The sequence below is a fragment of the Lactuca saligna genome, chromosome 2 (genome assembly GCF_052625555.1).
Source record: "Lactuca saligna cultivar CGN05327 chromosome 2, ASM5262555v1, whole genome shotgun sequence".
NCBI classification, from domain to species: Eukaryota; Viridiplantae; Streptophyta; class Magnoliopsida; order Asterales; family Asteraceae; genus Lactuca; species Lactuca saligna.
Window position 1 is genome coordinate 97,850,628 of NC_136418.1, and position 20,734 is coordinate 97,871,361.

The following is a 20,734-nucleotide window of genomic DNA, read 5'->3' on the forward strand; positions in this document are numbered from 1 at the left end:
ACATGAATCATCTAGCGGAGCTCCTCATCACTCACACCGCCTCGCTAGTCCCCGGTATGTGGTGTGTCCCAACCATGATGCCTCTGAAATACAACATAAAAATATCAGAGACTCGCTCGAGCATACTCGCACTCGGTAACTCAACGCTACTTGCTCCCTAGTACCCTACAGATTCTTGCTTGGACTGCGTACTGATCCAGTGTCTTCGGTAGTACGGGCTAAATACTACCGCCCACACCACATCAAAATTCACCCCAAGTCCTCCTCCTAGGATCTTAGCTTACAAATACTCTACATCTCGCTGGCATAGGCTACCATTCAGTAAGCCTCTCATAAGTTCCTCACTACTACCTACTCGCTCTCACGCATCTCTTAGCAGCAGAAATCTCCTAGGCTAAGGCATCACAAATCAGGCCACTTTAGTCCTAACATTAATACCTAGCCTACTCTAGCATGCATATCATATCATATCATATCTCATAACACATAACGTAAGGGTATTTTGGGAAATCACCGTTCGGGCGCTAGCTGATCGTACACACTGCTTCTTTCTGCTTTCCTCAAATTCTTTAACTTTTTGGAAAAATTGTTTCTTTTATGAAAATGTTTCTCAAATCCTCAGTTTGAGTTCAAATACACCCGAAGGTGAATCCGAATCCCTCAAACCAAGGCTCTGATACCAACTTGTAACATCGTGAAATTTCAAAACAATTTTTCATTTTAATTTAATAAAAATACCCCAATCGCGATTCTCAAAAACGTGTATCATTTGTTTTTACATAACATAAGTACAAATCAAAATCCATAGAATCTCCGAACATCTCCACCATAAGTGTGTGCTGATCAAGCCGGCGCCTTCTCGCGATCATCACTGGTACCTGAAACACATAACATGCAAACGGTAAGCAATAATGCTTAGTGAGTTCCCCATAATACCATGTACAGCACATACACCTTTCCAGGCCATAACTCTATGGGGTCTTCCGATCCAGGTGCCTTAGTAGATTTCATTCCCATAACTCTGTTAACCTTTCGGTCCATATCATCATACTCATATCATAACATATAACATATACAACATACATCACATTTTCATCATACACATAAGACCTTCTGGTCACACATAATCACCTCATCGGGTAAGGCATAGTGAGAAGAATCCCCTCGAAGATGTTGGATAATCACTCGTGCTCAATCCTCCGACCTAGCTTCCTCCTATAGCATAAATACATCTCTAATTAATACCTTCCTTACTTAATTTGACAAATGCCCTTAAGTCAACACAAGTCAACTCTGGTCAATGTTGGTCAATAGCCACCCCTTTAATCCAACTCGTCGAGTCAGGCACTGAATCTGCAAGTTCAGACGTGAATTCCAGTCCTATGAATCCTAACTGACTCATCGAGTCTTTCCCCTAACTCAGCGAGTCACCAACTATGTGAGTCATGGGACAACCCGGTCCGACTCGTCGAGTCTGCTCATGCACTTGGTGATTTCATTCCATTCTTGAACTCAAATGTCCTTCTAAGGTCAGATCTGTTTCTCTAATCTATAGATATGACCTTCCTAAACATGATAATCAAGTAAAGGTGACATCCTGGTACCCATGCAACGCCTACAATGCTACTTTTGGTGAAATGACCTCTAAAATGGTAACCTAAGTCCACAACTCAAAAGGAAAGGCATAAATAAGAGCATTTGGGACTCTCTACACCTTCTAAGGTACATATCTAGGTACTAATTCCCCATGGGACCTCTCACACTCCAAATATAAGCTAATCAAGGCATGAAGAAACCCTAGATTTGACTATATCAACAAAAACACGAGAATAAGCTCTGAATAATACCTCAAATAGCTTCCTCTACCCAAATGAAAGTAGATCCAAGCTCTCCAACTCTCCTAGCTTTACCTTCCTCTTCCCTTCTTTCTAATACACACAAGGATGATGAACAATGGCCTCCTTTCTCACTCACAAGGATTCTCATATTCTCTAGTGCTCTCAAGGACGAAGGTAGCCGCAGTGAAGGGTTATAAGGTCCTTTAAATGGGGCTCAAACCCGGGAAATTAGGGTTTTAGTCGCTAGCACGGACTCGTCGAGTCCCCTCACCGACTCGTCGAGTCTACTCATTAATCCAGTCATCACCACGTGACTCCACTTGACGAGTCTAGGCATGAACTCGTCGAGTCTCTCTCTTAGACTCCAAAAATAAATGATAAAAAAATAATACCTGAAATCCCGGATGTTACAATAATAAAGGTATGTTTCTATTAATAACCTTTGTAATTAGATTATCTTTAATAGCAATGTATTTTTATTAGTTTATTTGTAGAATTCTATTTTCACTTCTTTTTCATATTTACAGTATACATAGCATCTTACTTTTTTCAATTATAGCATTTCATTTTAAATGTTATTTTGCTTTTTTGTGTATTATAGCATCGTACTTTTAATATCAACATAGTTTTATTATTTTGTTTTCTGTTATAACTATCAAATAGAAATGAAAATAAAATGTCTTAATAAATAAACTAATAAAAGTATATCACTATTGCTAATCTTTGTAGTTAGGTTTCCTTTAATAGGAAAATACTTTTATTATTTTGTTTATTAAAATCATTCTATTTCACTTATTTTTTATATATATTATTTTCAGCATCTTATTTTTGTTTTTTAAATTATAACATCATACTTTAAATATTTTGTTCCTATTTTCTATTATAACGATTTATTTTTGTTTTTCTTTTTCAATTATAATATTATACTTTAAACAATCATATTATCTAACTAGAAGGTGTTCCCTCGCTCCGCGAGGGATCGGATATTTCTTGACTCCTTGCAAAAAAGATAAATTGCCAACAATAACAAAATACTTTTGTTTTTATTACTAATATAGGCAATGAGCTTTTTTACCTTACCGTAAATTATGTCCATATGTTCGCTAAAATTTTTTAAAATTTAGAATACATAACTAACGGATTAGAAAATAAGACCACAAAGACCAAAAATGCAAATAATTTCCTTTTTAGATCATATCTAAAAGATATATATCTGGACAAAAAAAGATAATGGCACTATTATTTTAACAAATTTAAATGTTGGTCTTCAATTAATTGAAAGGCTTTGTAACAGAGTACCAAATGGATTAAAAAAAGCAAAAAAAGTTAAATTGACTGGGCTATCTACAAATAAGGGACCAAAATATCCATCTGACTATTGCGAGCACCAATTACCCTTTTCTGATACCCCATTATGATATTAAGCTCATGAAACTACCCAACTATGCGATCATCCCTACACTTTACATTTTCTTGAATGTCTTGACAAAAAGAAGAATTGACCCGGAGTTGACTTCACCAGAAAGAGTGGACTTCGATTTTGTTTAGTCAATTCAAATTTTTTTTTGGGTGTGATAAAGCCACATTTGTTAAGGGTAATATGGTCTTTTTTGTGATTGGACAAAAATTATTATCACATAATGAAGCATAATCGTAACGCACTTTCCATGTAGACACCCAGACACCATGAAGAACATGAAGAATGTTTTTCTTTTACCAAGTGGCAACCATTTTTCATATCAAAAAGCAACTTCAAGTCGATATGCCTCATGAGGCCCTGTATTAAACAACACACATTAATTTCCATCTTTTGAACTGAAATCCAAATGGGGTGAAAAAAACATTAAAAGCTTACATAAGATTCCATTTTCTTTAGAATTTCATTGTTTGGTAGAGGAACGTAGGTGGGGGTAGTGGGTATTTCAAAATCAAATACAGCCTATGTAACATCATGTTAAGAAAACAGAACACGGTCAATTATTTATACGTAAATAGCATCAACTAAAAAATAATAAGGTTAAATTGTAAAACTATATAAAATGTTGACACAGGGGCTTCAAGATGCTGTAACACTATCAATAGTTATGGAAAGTAGTAAACAGACTTGAGCATTTAAAAGTCGCCATATGTACCTAATTTCAAAACGTTCGCTCCTGAGAAATCCTCTCCAGTAAATATTTAATTGATTCCTGGAGGCAACAAAAAATGATAAATCAAGTGGCCGTCTGAAAATATAATATTGTTCTATACTGTATCAGAAAAAGAAACCAATCGAATAAATATGTACTTTTGTAATTTTGATGAGATCTATTATTGAATGATATGTACTTTTGAAATTTTGTAACGTGATAATTTCTATTGAAAAATTGCACCTTAAATTCACCATTGAATGCACAATTGAGGTAATAGATGCGGAATAGTAGACACCCACGTTCCTAGTCTTCAAAATCTCCTTCCAACCGGTCACACCCAATTTACACTCAACTTGAGATCTTTCAAAAAGAAAATTCCCTCAAAAAAAGATGTATCTGAGACCTCATAACAGTCACATGTTCTGCTGCCTGGTCACTATTTATTTTTTCTTCACCACCAATCTTTGACTTCTTTTTCAAAGATTCTTCTTTCTTACTTATAAAATTTGGATCTTTACCTTCTTTAGCTCTACTGGTCACTACACTAGGATTAACTTTTAAATTTCCACTATAAATATATGAAAAATGGAATGAAATGTTGCCAAGGGCATAACTACACATACCTCTTTGATTACTTCGTTAAGCAACTGTTTTACAGAGTTCTGGTCAATGGATCTGTGTCATGAATGTCACTGAATAAATAACAAAGTGATAGATAGTTGTCTAAATTAGGTAATTGGTATGTAATGGTGTTCAAGGTTAAAGAATCTTGTTTTCCTTCTATCACAATCTCGACCATGAAAACCTTGAGGCTAAATACACCTTATCTTATTGAGTAAAGAACTACAATGGCTTTCAATGTTAAATGTGTAGAAAGAAATTAAATAAAGACTACATTGTAAAGTCTAGCAAAGTGGTCCTGGTTTCCATCGTCAAATTATTCCAAAGCAATAATTACTTAAAAGCAAAATAATAGAAATAGTAATATGCATAAATTCTATTTATACACTTGAAAAAAAAATAATTAAAAAATACTAATAAATACCCATAAAAGATGATGGTTCATTGTCTAATATTTGTTTTTGTTTTTTTTTTTTTTTTTTTTTTTTTTTTTTTTTTTTTTGTAGATAAGCTAAAATGCCCCTACTACCCCTACATTAATAAAAATTCTCTTTATTTGTTGACTTCCCAAACTACACCCTTAAAATTTGATTGTATTTAGGATCACTTACCCAACCTTCGACCACCACCTCCGACTTGGCAAGAATCACCAAACAATCGACATGCACCACCACCTCCAAACATGGACACTATTGGTTTACTGTTGTTGCCACCTGTAACTGTAAGTCAACATTTCATCACTTCTCCCATTTGTTTATTCATGGAAACAATTAAGTGCGTAGAATCTTTGCAATTTTCAGGTAGGTTAATAAAGATATATACATATTTACCTACCGATTCAGTTCTTTATTCTCGTCGCTTAATTTCTTTTCCTGCGCAACACCAACCCCAAGAATATAAATTTTAGATACCAACAAAAGTAATTAAGTGTATTCTAATCGACTGGGTCGCCTGCACAACAGAAGCCATCATCATTAAGATTTTCAACACAAAAAATAAGTGATAGATAACATTGTTTGTTAAAGGTAAAGAAAGGGTAAAAATGTACGTGGCTGAGGTTACATTTGTTCATTCGACTTTGCTCCAGCAAGTGCTGCTTCAGATGACTTTCCAAATGGATCCCAAAATCGATTCTGTTGCAGTCTGTTTAAAATCAGTAAGATTTGGTTGAAGTTTACATAGGTAATAGATATTTGAACGTACAAAACTTATACAAAAACTCACCTTTTGTGAACCATGTTTTTAGGGAATTTTAGGGTTAAATGACGGGGCCATAGATGCCTCTCTTTCAGTCATAGGAGTCATGAATAAGAGAAAGAAATGGTTTTTTTCGAGCATAAGACATCACTGTAACACAGTTGCACAAATCTTTAGGTGGTGTGCGGTGGTGAGTGACAAATGAAGAGGACACGAAGAAAGAACGCTATTCAAAGCTTTTGTGAAACCTTAAGCGGACGGCAAGAATTGGAGTAGATAGTGTTGATGTAAATCGTAAAAAGTCGAAAATAGTGTAGTATGTTGTTTCGCATTTTATGTTATTTTACTAAGTCATTTTGTATGCGAAGTGAAAATGTATAGACTTAGTATATTTTTTTGTATGTTCCCTATAAATAGGGATTGAGGCTAGAAGTAGAGCAATACGAAAGCTAATCACAAATATCTCTTCTGCTTATTCTGTAATCAGTTCTTAATCAATATGAGATCTGATTAATATTTACTCTTTCTGTTCTTCATCTTTAATCGTTAAAATCTATCTTTTCTTTTCTAAATTCTCGATAACAATTCTCATCAATTGGTATCAAAGCTTGGTTTCACGATCAACGTGACTTTTGAAGAACGATTCTCGGTTTGGCAATTTTTTTCACAATTTGATCAATTTTGGTGAGTCTCTCTCTATGATCTGTCTTAATTTCATTGAGTTCATGCGTTGTGTTTTTCAATTTTTGATCGTTTTGACTCAATTGGATCGAATTTGTTTCAAATCTTTTTGAAGATCCAATTACAATTTCTTTTTATCAAACTTAATTTCTCAAAATCACGAATTCACTGTTCATCATTCAATATCTTTTTCAAAGCCCAATAAAATCATTTGTTTCAGCCCAATGTAAACACAAAAACAATTCTCGATTTCATTATTGAGCACAAATATATGATTTGTTACTGTCCGTGTTTAATTCAAGCCCAATCCATACAATATGTTCTTGTTCATTACTCAATTCAGTAGCCCAAAATCAGATCATGCGATTTTCACTTCACGCATACAAGGGTTGTATATCTATTATTCCAAGCAGATTCATCATTTGCGTTATTGTTCTTGATCGTTTGTTTCATATCGGAAATTTCATCTCCTTCTCGATTGCGTTATTCTTCTTCTTAATTGTTGGAAAACGAGTTTGTATAATTCGTTTTATGATGATATCGGTTTTAGAATCGAAAATCGGTAAATGATTCATTGATTCTGATAAAATTGATCAAGAAATTTAAAATAGTTGGGAAGAACAGTTTAAGAACAGTTGTTTGAACAACTTTTTGATCCGAAATCGGACCTCAAAACCATTGATTTAGTGTTTATGATTTGTTGACTTTGAAAAGTCAAACTATGAAACACTCAAATCTAACATTATGGAGCTGATTCAGTGGATTGGAGATTGATTTTACTCAATATAAGTTGGTTTGGGGATATAGATCTTGAAATCAAGTCCAATTTGGAGATTAATTTCGAAATCAGTTGGATTTATGATCTTATTGACGAACGATGGATGGGAACAAACTAAGAACTGATATGCTCGATCAATTGTTGTTTGCAAAATCGGTTTGATTTTCGAAGATGATTTGGTTGATTGTGTGAGTTCGCAAGTTTGGAATTAGAAAACGATGTTGATTTTGGGGTTCCTGTAATGAAAAGAATGAAGAACGATTGTTGTGTTGGAGTCGATCGATTGTTCTTGATGACGGAAGCTATGATGTCGATAGGTTCAGATGAGTCAGTAACAGAACTCGAATTTGATTTTGGAAATTAAAGGAAGATGCGAATGTGATTAATGGAAATATTCAGTTTGCATTTGTTGAGAAAATTAAGTGATTGATTTGTGTGAGTTCGCATCCGGGTAGTTCGCATTTTCTGAAGTTCGCATATAAGATTGTGAAATGGTTCGCATTTATGGATTTGGATGAACAAACTGAATGATGTTGATGGTTTGATTTCGCAAGTTTGGAGTCGATACTGGTATCAGATGATTGAGTTTGGGTTTTCGCATATGAGTGAATATCAATATCGAGTTGGCATCTATGACTTATGTTTGATGGGTTCGCATTTGTGTGACTGCAATTTGCATTTAGTGCTTAATTCGCATTTGGAGTCAAAATGCGAAGCCATGTCATTCATGGTTCGCATTTGGTGAGATAAAGATGCAAAAATTGTGCAATTGAAAATGCAAAGGAAACTGAATGAAAATGCGAAACATTTCCTGATAATCATTCAATGAAGAAGAAAACACACATGTTTCGCAATTAGTCCCTGAAATTTCAAAAACATAGCAAAATTAACCCAACTTCGCAAAATGGCAATAAAAGTAGAAAAAAATGCAGAATTTTCAGTTTTGGTCCCTGCAGTTTGTGCAAATTTACGCTTTATGCCCGGTTTCACAAATGGGCTAGAGTTTCGCATATTTGGCTGTTTTGGGCGCAACGGGTCACTGCAGAATTTTGAAATTGACAATTTCTACCCATTTTTGAGAAATTATGTCAAAGGTGATCCGTGAACGATGATAAAAATTCATTATTTTTTGGATTTTCCGGATTGAAGCAGAATGTTTATGCCACATGTTAAGGGGGAGTTTTGATACGAAAAAATTCCGAATAGAGCACATTTTTTTTCCTTGGAGTTTTATAATCAAGTTTCGATTATAAAAAGGGGGAGAAGTTTTATATGGAAATTGGAACTTGAATTTTTCATATTACGCGGATTTGAATACATATCTGCAGCTGCTTGCACTTTGCAAATTATTTGGATTCAGAGTCAACTTCGTGATTATGCAATAAACATGAAAAAGATTCCTTTGTATTGTGATTCACAAAGTGCAATTCGCATTTGTCACAATCCAGTGCAATATTCAAAGACAAAACACATTGCTCTTCGATATCATTTTATCAAAGATCATGTGGAAGATGGGAGTATTGAAATTCATTTTGTCAAAACAACTGAACAACTTGCTGATATTTTTACAAAACCTCTTGATGAAAAATCATTTCTTAGAATTTTAGCAGGTTTGGGGATGATTAATGTGAATTCAATTTCATCAACACAAGACTAAAAGTTTTGTTCAGCAGATATGAGTCAATATTATTCAGAGGTTACTGTTCATTCAGAGGCTTCGCATGGCTTCGCATCCACATCTTTTCGTATCTGAGCTCATAACAACTAAGGTAAGATTTACGAATAATTTTTTTTCTTTTGAAAAATCAAAAATCCAAAAAGATTTTATTTTTTGTTTTTATTTTTGAAAAATCAAAAATACAAAAAGATTTTATTTTGTTATGCTTTCAATTTTGCAAAATTAAAAATCCAAAAAGATTTTATTTTTTTTGTTCTTTAATTTTGAAAAATTCAAAAATCACAAAAATATTTTTGTTTTCTTTATTCTTTCAACTATGTGCTGAGAATTTAATGAAGGACTAAAATGCGAAGAGGTCATACATTTTTGTTTCTATGGGAAGGTATTAAATTTTTTAAAAACTAGTTAGGATGTCCCTAGAAGCATGCTGTTGTATGTAGACTAAAAGCCTCAACATGACTCTATGTATGAAAAGAAAGCCTTAATGAAATTATCACATGAAAATTTCTTCCCAAAAAGGCTTATATTCGCATAAGTCAAAACGAGCTACCTTACTCTTCTCAAATGAGTTAAGAGTTTTCTGTTTTGTCCATTATAAAAGAGGTACACTTCGATTCTTATCCAATCTTTTTAAACCAAACAATTCTTACACTCCAAATTTTTTTGAAGAGATTTGTCCTTGAGGTCTTTGATCAAACCAATCAAAACCTAGACAAATCACAACTCTGTGTTTAGGATCTAACATCATGAGTCCGTGATGAAAGTGAAACCCAAAAATCATAAACTTTAAGGAATTGACGGGGAACTTTGTTCCAGATTTTTACGAAACCTTTGTTTCAGTATCAAAAATTTCGAAACTTCAAATCATATTCAATTCGAATGTGTGGTCTTGATCAAATAATCACAACCAAGAATGTTTGTTACCCAACAAGATCCAGAACAAATTTTCTTTTGAATATGATTTCAGTGTAAGTTTTATTCGCAAATCCTTGTCATGATAAATATTTTCACAAGCCAACTTGTCACTGACTACACTGGTCAAACAAGTAATTTCATTTACAATTTCTCACCTTATGTTAAGGATGATATGTAATGAAATTTCAAACCAATCCAAAATGACTTTTAAAAGAAGCCCTTTGATACTTCTCTACAAGTATTCATTTGTAATTCACGAGAAACTACACAAGCTATTGATTATCTCTCTTGATGATTAACGAAGCAACCTTTGCTTGGGGTTTTACTGCATTCATGTCAAATTGAATTTTTGACATCACAACATTACAAGTTTTTTTGTTTCTTATCTTATTTCGTTGGCACAATGCACACAAGAAATCCTTGAGGTTCTAAGTAAAACCAACTCAGACTGATGATTTCGCAAGTCTGGCATATGACTTCACTTTAAATCCCAAAAGTGAACAAGCCTTGCTTCCATGCGAAGGGTTTTACCGGTTCGGATTCTATAATGGATACTTAACAGGCTGTATACTCAAAATAGTTGGTATTTTGTCTGGTTTTCGAGGAGATGTGACAGTTACTTTTTGGAATATAGTTATCTTTTGCAGTCATGATCCGAGTTTCAAGGTCCCACATTGGATAACATTAAATGTATCCTGCTTTAATTTCAAATCAATTTTGAGTAGCCTACAAAAGGGGGATCAAGAACACTATGTACGGTTACGCAAACAAGAAGTCTCACAAAACTTCAAAGATTAAACCTTGATCCAAACTTCAACTTTCTTTCTCAAAACCCTAACAATGGCAGCCACTAATTCCAACACTGATGAGGTTCTTTCTCAATCACTGATGAAGATTCAAAGCACCAATTACCAAGTTGATCCAAAAGTTTCTGCTTATCCAGAAGAATTGAAGATGCTTATCGTTGCTCTGAAACGATCACCTTTATCAACTGCCATGTTCACTTCATTCTCGGTTCCAATGGTGTGGCTATCTCGTGCAGCTTCAACGGCATCATACAATCACACGGCGTATGTGATTACTTTCAATTTAACCAACAACAAACGGGTTAAACTGTCGAAGAACTTGTTTGTGGAAATCTTGCAGATTCCAAACAACTATCCGTTTGTCAAACCTGTCAACTCGCAGATCATTCATATGTTCAATGAGATGGGGCATCAACCGGAGTTGGAGAAAATAATTGACTTCCGAAAGTCTGGATTGCCATGTATTTGGAGTTTCCTATTTGGTATTTTTCTAAGGTGTCTTACAGGAAGATCAGTCGGACTGGATAGAGGAAGAATGGAAGTATATGCTATGGTAATGGGCATATACTATGATATCAATGTTGATTATGCAACTCAGCTGTGGAAGGAATTTGTTAAAAGCCTGGAAAATACAAATTCGGAGAAGGGGATTTCATGTGCAAGATACTGGAGCTTAATCCTAGAAAAAGTCTATGAGAAAGAAGCAATTCCAGTGATGATAGATGTTGAAGTTGCTGAATTTTCCTTCTATCAATTTCCAAAAACTGTACAAGATGATGAAGCAATTTTTTCTCGTGTGGCTCGTATTCCAAATGCGATGCTTCACAAAGTTTCTCCAACTCACAAAGTTTTGGTGAGATATTTGCGAAATATTGATATAGCTGATCAGACTGGAGTATTACCAAACGTTGCTACTCCATCAAAGAAAAAGAAGGTTAGCAAGAAAAATGCGAAGGGTTCATCCTCACTAACAGTACAAGATGAAGCTATTCCAACCGAAGAAACTTTATCAAAATCGAAGAAGGAACTCTTACCTTCTAAGTCTGGGGTACTGAAGCAAATTCGCAAAGCTAAAGTTAGTAGTGAAGGCGTAACTATTCGCAGTATTCCTGCACCGGTGTCTCCAGGCAAGAAAAGACAGCGAGCTGAAGATGTTGCTAAAAATATGCAACGTACGCTGGTGAAAAGAAGAAAAATGGTGATTCGCAATGCATCATCTGATGAAGAAGTTGTTCCGGAAACTCCACCCGTCACATCTATGGTAAATGTTTCTTTACCAATGATTCTCACTTCGCAAATTTCTACCACTATTCCACAAACCAAACCACTCGAAATAGTTCTCACCAAATCAGTTTCTGAGGAGGTACCCATTTCCGATACGGTTGTCAACGTATCTGATACGAGGACACCTATCCTGAGTGTTGCACCAACAATCCAAACATCTTTACCCATTTCATTACCTGTTACAACTTTATCCACCACTTCATCCATATTTGAACATGCCCTTCAAAACCCATTCACAACACTTTTTCCATCTCAGTCACCCGAAAATCCTCAACCTTCGCAACAATTGTCTGATACTGAAGTTGAAGGAGGTGCCTTTGGAGGGATACTTGATGATATTCCTTTTGATTCAGATGAAGAAGATATTCCTGATCATATGCTGATGACAGGAAAACAGTTTAAAATTCTGAATCAGAAGTTAAAGACCATTATTCAAACGCAAGCTGATTCTGGTAGAATGTCTTCAATATCAGCCATGGATGTTGATATTATGATAAAAGGTGCTGAGAAACGGATCATGGAAAAGATTTATAAATCAAATAAAGATAATGAGCTCAGACTTAAATCACAAGGGAGCAATTTTACTTCTGCTGTTCAAGATCTCAAAGCTGCTACAAAAGAACGTCATATTCTTTTTGTACAAGATGTTAAGAAAGTTCGTGAGGATGTCAACTTCAAAATTCAGGAGTCGAAGTCTGAACTTGCGAATGATCTTCAGGATGTTCATACGAAACAAGCAGATGTTCAAAATCAAATTGTGGAGATTTCTTCTCAACTTCAAAAGCTTAACAATATACCTGTTCTTGAAGCTCAAAAAGCCGCAACAACGGAGAAGTTTGATCAGCTGATAAAGTTAGTCACTGAGATTAAAACAGCAGTTTCGCATTCTTCATCACCTCAAATCCTTACTCCTGAATTCTTGTCTCTAAAGATTAATACTTTAGAACAAGCTATTCAAAAAGCTCTTGCTCCACTTACGAATTTCACTTCTTTACTACCGAAGAGTGCTCCACCTGTTTACACAAGGGTGCAAGGGGGAGAGAAAAGTCGAAGTAAAGAAGAGGAGATAAAAACAGTTGGAAAAGTGACATCGACTCAACTTGTAGCTACTCTTCCTATTCTTATGAAACCGATTTCTTCAACTACAATTACCACAAAAACAATGTCCAAAGGTATTGTTATTGGAGAAAACGAAGGAGGTTCAAGCTCAAAATCACAGAAAGAAGTTGTAGGAAGAGGAAAAGGAATATTATACGAAAAATCAAAGGAGGAGCTGAAAGCTGATGCAGAGGCTGAGATGGAGAGGATGAGACATGTTCAAAGCATCATGAGACAAAGGGCAAGTGATCCTCCCTCCATGAACAAAGGAGATCCTGCGAAACTTTACTCTTATGAAACAATAGAGTCGAAAGTTGTGTGTAAGGAGATGTATGAGTTCAAGAAGAAGCCGAAAAGAAGTTATGATATTGTGAACTCAGATCATTGTCAATTGGATTTCCCGATAAACGAAATGTTGTTCATCAATGCTCAATACAAGATCAGTGAGAAATTTGATAATCCTGATGATTATACTCATATGAAAATCAGATTTCATGCAGTCTTGGGGAAGAATCCAGATGAAGTTTGGTCTTTAATGAATATTAAAAAGGTGCTGACAATAAAGAAGGATGTTTTGTTTGAAGGGATGCTTCAAAATTTTCGGTATTTTGTTATCAGAGCAGACAACAAATAATATAACTTCACAGTAGCTGATTTTCCATTGATGAACTGCAATGATTTAATTCAAGTAGCTCTAATCCTGAAGCATATGGAAGAAAACAATCTTAAAGGCTCTAAGACAGATGTGTTCAAGGTTGGCTTCACACATGTGAAGACATTCATCGATAACTATTTCGACTGTTTGGCTCTTACAGATGAAGAATTAGCAAATGTGCTGGGAAGAGAAGTAAAAGTTCCATGGGAGGAGACTTTGACTCAATCTGCTTTGTCGAATTATGTTGTTGGTGAAATATGCCTGAAACCATTTGGCATAGTGTTTTCGGGAAGGGATACAAAAGGAAATCCGAAGAAGTTTTTGTTCAAAGTCTCAGAGATTGAAAGATATAATTCTTCACAATATACGCAGCTCATTGTACATATGAATAACTCCAAGAAGAATAACAAAGGAGACAAGAAAGATCTGAAGAAGGTGATCTCCTAGTATGGAGAAGTGCGAAGGACAATTCACTCTGCAATTCAAAAGCTTTTGAGTTGAATTGCATCGACTGTTTACAAAGGGGGAGAATGTTGATGTAAATTGTAAAAAGTCGAAAATAATGTATTATGTTGTTTCGCATTTTATGTTATTTTACTAAGTCATTTTGTATGCGAAGTGAAAATGTATAGACTTAGTATATTTTTTGTATGTTCCCTATAAATAGGGACTGAGGCTAGAAGTAGAGCAATACGAAAGCTAATAACAAATATCTCTTCTGCTTATTCTGTAATCAGTCTTAATCAATATGAGATCTGATTAATTTTTGCTCTTTGTGTTCTTCATCTTTAATCGTTAAAATCTATCTTTTCTTTTCTAAATTCTCGATAACAATTCTCATCAGATAGTGGTGCCGACTTCACCGAGAACAACAGTGTGCGCTATGATAGAAAAGATATATGTAACTTCTGTTTGTGTAGATTGAGGATTTTAGAGATAATAGAGGGTGCGACTCAGGGAGTGGGGAAGAAGGAGGCGGAAGGCGAAATCGGTCCCGCTATTTCTGGAACTTATATGCGATGGCGGTGGAGTTGAATGATTAGAGGAAAGGAGCGGTGGATTATAGGACAATTGATGAGTAGAGAAGAGAGAAGGTCGAATGGAAAACACGTACACAGTGGATATCCCAACGCCACCACGTGTACAGGAGGGCTCTCAACCTAAGGAGACAAATCTAGGAAAAAAACCCGGTGACATTGAACAGAAGGATCAAATTGCAATTTGGATGAACAACTGGACTAATTGTGATACACAGCAGATATGTGGACCAAACATGTTAAAATGTCATCAACTCTACTGTAGCTAAGGAGTAGTAATTTTAATATATATATATATATATATATATATATATATATATATATATATATATATATATACACACACAAAAAAAAAAACTATAACTTATCATTAAGCACTTATCATGAATTTAAAGACAAACATTCTATCTTATCAATTAAGCATTCTATCAAATTCATTCACTCAAATTAATAAACCTAAACAAGTAACACACGCATACATATTTTACATGTTATACATACAATTTCATATCAACCTAATCAAGTACCAAAATCATAAATATTTCACATTTTATACATACAATTTCGATTTCATATAGACATAAACAAGTAAATTAACATTTTATACATAAAATTTCAATTTCATATATACCTAAAAAAGGTCAACTTCATATAACATTGTATACATAATTCTAGTTTCATATAAACCTAAGCAAGTAAATTAACATTTTATACATACAATTTTAGTTTAATATAAACATTTTAATTTCAACAAAAATTAGAAAACAGAAGAAAAATACTAACCTACTATGATCTTCTTGTTGTGATGATCGGATTCGTGTGGTCGAATTTGATGGTGGTCCTCCAGTGGTGGTTGGTTGTCACCGGAAATACACTAAATCAGAAAAGGGAAAAAACGAGAAAAAAAAACCCAAATTCTTATCTGTTGTGGCGGTAAAGGAAAAAAGATAGAAGTAGAGTGAAGTCGCCAGTGGGGAAGGCTGGAGGTGGTTAATGGTTGTAACTAAAAAAAGAAAATAAATAAAATAAAATAAAAAACTAAATTCGAGGTAAAAATCTTGAATAAATATAAACAAAGAACAAAATCAGGGGATAATGGTTGACCAAGAGTGTACTTATGCTCATCGTCGATGAAGAAATGCCCAATCATGATTTCTGTCGCGAGAGAAATTGGTGTCGTCGTCTGCTACAAATGAACGATGGACTAGAGTTCTATTAGAGTAAAACCCTTTGCCAACGACAAGTCTCTAGTATAGGGTTTACAAAAACGATGTCGTTCCATCTGTTGCTGAAACAAAAAAAACAAAAACTTACGAAGTCGTAATTACAGGTCGCCGGGATAGATATTCACACAGATCGTCAAGTGGTATACCAACGAAAAGTCGTCGAGATAGCTTCCAAAAAACTACGTTGTTTTTGGTTTTCTACACCATGGAATAAAAATAAATGAAAGTTAGATTTTTCCTAACCTATACTGACGACGTGTCGTCGATATACATTCTCAGAGGACCGTAAATAATTTCGTTGTTCATGCCAAATGTGTCGTGCCGACATCTTGTCGGCATAGATCTTTCGGTCAAACAAATTCTGTCAAAGTTGGCAAAAGGTATGGTGATGACAATTCGTCGGCATAGCCCTAATTTAACGAAGACTATGGCCGTCGGGATAGGTGTCGTTGTCATAGCTCCTTATTCTTGTAGTTCTTGACATGATATTTTAATAAACTCATGTACTATATGTGTCTCGCACCTAGTATGATTATGTGCATGTGTGTCTATATATATATATATATATATATATATATATATATAAATATATATATATATATATATGTATTATATATATATATATATATATATATATATATATATATATATAGAGAGAGAGAGAGAGAGAGAGAGAGAGAGGAAGGATCATTTGACAAACTCATATATTCCCGAGAACACGAGAACCAAACAAGAGTCGATGGATCAAAATAATAGAAGGTTAAGATGATTTGTGGCATTTTTGTAAATAATTGGAAAAAAAATAAAACGGGGTACCCAATTAAATTGAATCAAAGGCATTTTAGGGAGAAGATAATTCGGTTCCTTCGATCCTCCTTATACCATCCCTTCATCTTGTTTCTCTCTTCCTCTCTCCCTCTCTCTCTCTCACACACACACACACACACACACACCCCTTCATCCTGCCTCAGCCATCTCGCCTCCGACTATCCATATTAGATAATCTCCAAATCTTCGATGACATTTTTTTACCAAATACGTGTTTCCGATGAGTCGAATGCCTAAAATCGACAAAAATTGGCCAGAAATAACAGATATGATTAAGTAGAATTGACGATTAATGGTGTTTACTTCCAAATCAAAAGTGGCATCAGAGGGAATCACTTATGAGTGGAGATACATTGGTGGAAATCAATGAATGATCAATGTAAGTATTGATTTTTGTGTTATTTTATTTAATGTTCATTGTAGATCTATTTGAAATTCGTTTGCCGATATGTGCCTCATCCACGTTAATTTTGCCTCCTTCAAATCCTCTCCTGCTGATCTTTCCAACCGTAATCGGATCCTCCTGCATGATGATTCTAAAGCCATGGGCGTACCTGGTCTTCTCGTCCTCCGTTAGTCGTTGAAGTCAGGGATATAGTAATCAAGGTGATATTTCCTTTTTTACTTTCATTTGACTAATTACAATAATGATTAGTCCAATTGCTAGTCCACTATATGATTTCCTTTGTTGAAATTATATTTACCGAAAGAAGTATTGGAATCAATTGAGTGATTCATTACCATTAGAAATACAAACAGAAAGGTAGAGGATATTGCTTTTAGATACAACAAAAGCAGATGTCGAAATCATACAAGTAGTAGGACGCTATGATTTCATTGTTGAACATGATGTGAAGGACTGTTAGGTCCGAAATCTGGATCTATCACTGATAATCAAACAATCACAATACAAGAATAACAAGAATAAGATGAATGAATTGAGCTTGCATACGATTAAACACTTGAATCGTCAGATACAACTCAAACTACTAGCCGTAAACTCTAGAGCATCGAACCCCTCAAACGACAAACTTGTATACTATTTATACTAGATAGGACCACAAACATAGTTTGCTGCTATAAACACGTTTACGGCCGTAAATGTGTTTACGGTCGTAAACATGTTTACGATCGTAATCACCACAAAACACAAAACTAACAAAAGTGAAATTACAGACATAAACCAAAACAAATCACATGCTAAGCCTAGCTGAAAGACCCCAACTTTCATATTTTTGAAACACCCAAACATTCATACTTCACAATATCATTACTCCAAAACATGCAACTTGCGTATTCATAAAAGCAATATTTTATATTGATAAAAGGATTACAAACTACTGGATACAAACCGACTATTACAAAGTGTTATATATTACATAACTACCCAGGATATTGTAATTTATACAAACATAAACTAAAGTACAACAGTACTATTACAAACTATTCTAAATCTTTCAATAGTATGTGAACATACTAGTTACTTGTCACCCGCAATTGTTAAACATTGATAGGGTAAGCGGTGACGCTTAGTGAGTTCAATAATAGATACAATATAAAGTTATGATATATATATATACTTCAATGTGGCAAAAGCAAAGAGGAACAACAAGACATATGTGAAATCATGTGACAAGCGTTCATATCAATCAAATACTTTATTCAAAGATATACTTTTCAATGCTTGATATACATCAATAAAACTTTGGCCCAAATGGCATAGAACACATGCAATTTCTGATTAACATCTTGTTAAATTTCAGTCTTATAGTCCTGTCTAACCATTTACCAATGCCATAGAATAGATGTTATTCTCTTACGGAGACATGCTCTACATGGCCAGAGGCTACGTACCAGTACCAATGTGAATCTAAGTTCTTTCACTGATCACATGGTCAAAGGTATTACATTTGCTATAAACATAGCGAATAAATTAACACAGGAAAATAACTTGGAATAATAACACTGAAAAGCACATAACACATATAACACATAACATATAATTGTTCCTATATATTGAACTCACCTTAAGTTAACCAGGGGTTAAAATAGTAATTTGAACAACACTTCGACTTTAAATATGACTTTCTATGTTGAAAACCAGGAGCTTAATTGAAAACCGGGCTCTGCGAAGGTAGGGCTTCAAAACCGAAAAGATAAGATTTTCGAGCTTCTCTGGAGTTTCGGGACGTGTTTTGGGTGCTCAAATTGATACCGGGGCTTCGGGGAAAGTCAAAATAGTGAAAATATGGAAAAAGGGGTAAAAAGTGGCAATTTCTCAAAATTACCCGAGGAGGTTCGCAGCCTCCCTATTTATAGGCGAGAATGCGAGGGTCGGTCCGAGAAGAGGATTCAGCCAGAGGACACGAGGTAGCGGGGGAGAGAGACACGCGGGGGGGGGGGGGGGGGGGGGAGGGCGAGTCAGTAGCGAAGGGGCACACGGTAGCAGTAGGGCGAAGCAGGTGGCGCTGCGAGACGAGGCCACGAGGTCGCTGCGAGGCTTGGACGCGAGGAGACATGGAGGAGCGAGCTTCGAACACGCATGCGAGATGAATCAGAAGTTCATAGGTCTGCACTCCGGTCGAATCAGTAAGTGACATGCGCCGACTCCGAATTGGGCCACGTCTCGGATGATGCTGCTGCTTCGTGCGAGGTGACGTGGCCGGACACTATTCGTGCGAGATTTCTCGGATTTTGAGCCCCGAACTTCTAAAATCCATAACTTTCGCATACGAGTTCCGTTTTTGACGTTATTTATATGCACGCGTAGCTCAAATAACGCTCTACAACTTTCGTTTAAACTTCATCGACTAATTTTGATTTATTTTTAATATTATTATTTTTAACAGACCGGGACAGGAAAATCCGTTAAAAATTCATAACTTCTTCATCCGACATCCATTTTCGTCAGACTTTTTACCGTCTACCAATAAAGAGACCTTCGATTCTCGTTTAGGATGTATCGTTCAAATATTGCTCGATCTAAAATTCGAGTTTTTAGCTGTCGACTGCTAAGTTGAAACTTCGAAAAATCATAACTTCCTCATACGAAGTCATATTTTGGCGTTCTTTTTAACGAATTTCTCGGTTTAATGAATACTACGACTTTCATTTAGATCACTAAGGCTAAAAACTAGTTTATTAAAAACTCACTTTTTACATCATTGGCGTCGTGTCGGTTTTATCGCGGATCTTCGGTTGGTCATCACTTCTTCGTTATAACTCGGATTTCGATGAGGTTTTCGCCTACAAGTGTCTAACGAGATTATTTACAACTTTCAATAATAAAATGTTACTTATTTAAAATTTTATATTTTCGCTAAATGTCACTATTCGTCTTTTAATTTAATTGGAGTCTCATAAGACTTCCAATATTTTCTGAGTGATTGTAAACATAGTTTTACTTCATTTCTACTAAAAACCATCTCTTAGAACTTAACACTCAATTTCACATAGTATTTCACAATTTTATTCATTACGAAACACGATTTCAAAACGTGTATGTTACAAATACCTCCTCCTTTTGAGGATTTCATCTCCGAAATTACATCAATTAAAATAAATGGGGATATTTTGCTTTTATCTCATTCTTATTCTCCCAAGTATAGTTTGGGCCTCGATGATGTTTCCACTTGACAAGTACCAATTCTACTTCTTTATTGTGTAGTTTAGTTGTTCTTTCATTGACGATTTCTTCAGGCTCTTCAACATATCTTAACTTATTATCCAATTTCACCTCGGATAATGGAACTGTCTCATCATAGATGCTCAAGCATTTGCGCAGATAACTTACATGAAAAACATTATGAATACCTGCCAAATATTCAGGAAATTCTAAGCGGTATGCTTGCTTTCCAGTTCTCTGGATGATTTTGAAAGGACCAACAAATCTAGGACTCAACTTTCCTTTCTTCCCAAATCGCATAAGTCCTTTCCATTGGGATACCTTCAGCATCACGA

At 35.1% G+C, this 20,734-nt stretch overlaps 1 long non-coding RNA gene across 3 annotated transcripts; it reads right to left on the reverse strand.

Moving 5' to 3' along the window:
* Positions 1-726: 726 nt before the first annotated feature.
* On the reverse strand, positions 727-4,885 carry LOC145031224 (uncharacterized). Of its 3 annotated transcripts, none has more exons than XR_013676894.1 (5): positions 4,211-4,885; positions 3,971-4,027; positions 3,694-3,777; positions 955-3,615; positions 727-878 (listed from the first exon to the last, which is right to left on the reverse strand). It is a non-coding gene; the product is annotated as an uncharacterized LOC145031224 (long non-coding RNA). The 3 variants fall into 3 exon arrangements; XR_013676895.1 differs by having other exon boundaries at positions 728-1,215; positions 1,848-3,615; positions 4,211-4,876; XR_013676896.1 differs by lacking the exon at positions 727-878 and having other exon boundaries at positions 3,051-3,615; positions 4,211-4,509; positions 4,594-4,850.
* Between the last annotated feature and the right edge of the window lie 15,849 nt (positions 4,886-20,734).